Source organism: Dipodomys merriami, unplaced genomic scaffold, assembly GCF_024711535.1.
Source record: "Dipodomys merriami isolate MVZ:Mamm:240054 unplaced genomic scaffold, mDipMer1.0.p SCAF_503, whole genome shotgun sequence".
Lineage (NCBI taxonomy): Eukaryota > Metazoa > Chordata > Mammalia > Rodentia > Heteromyidae > Dipodomys > Dipodomys merriami.
Genome location: NW_027206073.1, coordinates 802,854 through 806,592, shown reverse-complemented (window position 1 = coordinate 806,592; position 3,739 = coordinate 802,854). Strand labels below are relative to the sequence as shown.

Sequence of the window (3,739 nt, the reverse complement as noted above, 5' to 3'; positions counted from 1 at the left end):
CATGGATTTGGCAGTAGGAGAGTTCAAACGGAGGACCTCCAATTGTCTAGGTAGGGGTTCTACCACCTAAGTTCCCTACTCCAGCCCTTGTTCTTCACTTTGAACTTATCAACACATTGCCTTATGGATTTCAAGGATTCTGAAGTAAACTATCTCACAGGAAACTATCATGAGAAATGATGATGCTCTATTTTTTCTCACTCCTATAGATGTTAATAACCCACTTCATGGAGATGTATGGCATAGGGCATTTTGCTACAGTATCAGATGATTCTGAAGCAATACCACTATCCTTTTGAAATTAGTCATTCTACATTTAAAGAAAAATACATTGAATATCTTGAGTTAACTGATGAGTTCTTTAAAAGCCAAAAGTTAGAGCAGCTTTTCAGATTATGGATGACATGAAGTACCCTATTGGATTTAATTTCTGAGTGAGAAAACAGCTGTTTTCCATTATCCACCTAAGTATAAAATTTACTGGGACTTATTTTCTTTGCATTTTAATGTAAATGACAAAAGTGCCCATTTTTTGACTTTATAAGGGGACTCTTAGTATTACATAATTAAATAGATGTCAAAATTCACTGAGCTGAATAGAGAACATAATTTATATTAAAGTAGTAATTTCTTGCCATTAATACATGGATGTATTTTATTAGTAAATACTGAAAAGGAAAAAAAAAGTATTTCTACAGAAGATTCATCCTGGCAATAGTCACTTTACAGTAGGCTGGTACTACTTGCCTACTTTCAACCACATGCTATTGTTGAATGTGATATTGTTTTAGATCTACTCAAGAGCTATGGGCCTCATCTTGGATTCCATTAAAAACACACCAAAGTTCATACTGATATTACAACTTTTTAAAGATCAAAAATTATTTATTATATGATACCAAAACACTAAATCAAGTCCATAACAAATAAGGACTTTAATATTATTTTAAGCAGTTGTGCAAGAAGGTTCTAATTCAACAAAGAGGGACACCTCTTATACTTTAACAACTTCTTTGAATTTTCTCTTTATTGTCAAGAAAAGTTTCCAATTGAACTCTTCGTTATGTGTCCCCTGCATCTAGGAATACATAGGATTCCACTTTGTTTTTAGATTGTTGGAGCAAGTTCCAAGACTTGCACATATAGTGAATAGAAGCCACTGGTTGATGTATGCTCCTGCACATGCCCACTGTTCTGGCAGGAGCAGACATAAGGACATGGATACTACTCAAGGACAAAATATTTGGGAGCAACCCTAGGACCTTGAAGCCAACAAGGACAGAATGCACTTTCTGATAGACTTGAAGTTCCTGCAACACTGCCATGGCAGCACCAGTGGCATCACTCTCTGCACCTCACATCCCTGTGGAAACCTTGGCAACAGTCCTCCAGGCACAAGACAAGAAGATCCAGTGGGTTCATTCCAAGCTGTGATTGGTCCATTGCAACCATTGTGAGTGGTCTCTGTAGTCCATTACATTGCTGAGAGTTCCTAGTGACCTGCTGGACTGAGTGCTACATTGACAGTTTCCTTTAGGTTATTGCTCTGGGGTTTTTATTTTCTTAGCTAATTTTAGGTAGATTTACTCCTTGGCATCTTCGCAGAAAGATGGAAGAACATAATGAATTATCCTCAAGCTCTTCAGAGAAGGAGATTTTCACTGAACAAGACAGTTTGAAGGTGATCATTAGCTATGGCAGGAGGAGATTTTCCCTGAACAATATACCATGAAGGAGGAAATCATTGACTATGGAAGCTATGGATATGTAAATTTGGCCTAGCACCACCTCGTAGTCAATAAGGTTGTAGTGAAAATAATCCTGAAGATGAGATTTCAACAATTGTTAAATCAAAAATAAGATAGAGAGGCAGGGAAGGTGGCTCAGTGGTAGATGTTTGCCTTACATAAATGAGGCCCTGGGTTCGATTCCTCAGCACCACATAAACAGAAAGAGTTGGAAGTGGTGCTGTAGCTCAAGTGGTAGAGCAGTAGACATAAGCTGAAGAGTTCAGTGACAGTGTCCAGGCCCAGAGATCAAGCCCCAGGACCCACAAAAAAATGTTTAAATGAGATGGACATTATTAAGATTTTCCATCACCCACACATGATCAGCTCATATCAGGTGAGGGAAATGGATGAGCACAAATACTTGGTATTGGAACTGGCCATCCAGAGACCTCCTTAGACAAATGTGAAAATCATACCGCCTATTCAAGAATGAAGTCAGGAGTTTATTCAAACAGATTGTGAGGACTGTGCATTACTTTAATGAAACTGAAAATGACTGAAACATTAAATCCAATAACATCGTGTTGGATGACAAAGGCAATGTGAAGTTCAATGACTTTGGCATGAGCATAAGGATTTCCCAAGGGTAGTTGCTGAAGGACGTATTTGGTACCATAATTTTGTCTCTATAAAATAGTGCTTCCATGAAAATTACAATGGCTGCAAAGTAGATAGCTGGTGCTTGGGAGTCCTCATTTATATTCTACAGGGATGACAAATATCCCATTTGAAAGTATGAATTTTAACCAGATACAGGTAATTGTCATGGAGGCCACGTACATTTCTCCATTCATCTGTCTCCAAAAGAACAAAATATCATCTTGAAATGGTAAACTGCAGAGCCAAAGCAGAGGCATAGTATAGAACAAACAATGGAGATCAGCTCAACCAAATTGAGGGATATTTCCTATGTCCTGATAAGCCACTATGTAATGAGCTAAACCCTATTATTCTTGCACTCTTGTGTGACATGAGGTACAGCCTGCCTGATACACACAAATCTATATTGGACAGGACATTCGATGAAATCATGGTCATCTATGTTTTGATTTTTAAAAGTCTTAAAATAGAATGACAGCAATGAAATTAAATCAGTGCCTTCAATTGTTGCAGTGTGCCCAACTCCTGCAGATAAATAGTATGTATATATCTCACAAATATATTACATATTAAATATATGTCTAAAACTTATTTTATACAAAATTAGGGGACAGTGTTATTAGATTTATCCTTGAAAAAAAGATTAACAAAAAATTAAAGATTGCTCACTTTGGCAGCACATATACAAAAATTGGAACGATACAGAGATTAGCATGGCCCTTGTGCAAGGATGACTTGAATATTTGTGAAGCATTCCTGATTTTAAAAAATAAATAAATAAAGACAAATAGAGATCCCAGTTTGAAGTGTGAAAGTAAGTGGAAGGCCCATAAATTCAAATCCTAGTACTGGCCCATAATCATACATTGAATTAATTTTTGTATGTCTTTTATTATAAAAAAAATACTGTGCAGAGGGGTTACAATTAAATGAGTAAGGTAATTTCCTATCAAGTATATTTCCTATCAAGCATTGTTGCCTCCTCCTTTGTTTTTCCACTACGATTCCTTCTCTCCTACCTCCACGAGTATTCTCCCCACCTCCGAAGTTCTAATGTTTGTTTTCATCGAAGGGTCTTGTACATTGCATTTTTACAATGGGTCAACCTGTATCCCTATTTAAGCATTTTGTGTTTTCCCTTACCCTCTCCAAATTAGAAAAATGTATATACAAGATGCAGGATACCAGAATCAAATGCAGTGAAAACAGCAGTTATACCATGGGGGAGGTACATACAAAGCAACAAAGAAATCAATTTATAAATATGCTGGAAACTATCACAAGAAAGAAAAAAAAATATCTTGGGGTTCATTTCGCCTAACATCAACTTGTCTAAAAATTTCTGCTTT

At 36.6% G+C, this 3,739-nt stretch overlaps 1 non-coding gene across 1 annotated transcript; it reads left to right on the top strand.

Moving 5' to 3' along the window:
- The first annotated feature begins 3,051 nt into the window (after positions 1-3,051).
- LOC138810649 (U6 spliceosomal RNA) lies at positions 3,052-3,155 on the top strand. The gene has a single exon (XR_011367211.1). It is a non-coding gene; the product is annotated as a U6 spliceosomal RNA (small nuclear RNA).
- Positions 3,156-3,739: the final 584 nt, after the last annotated feature.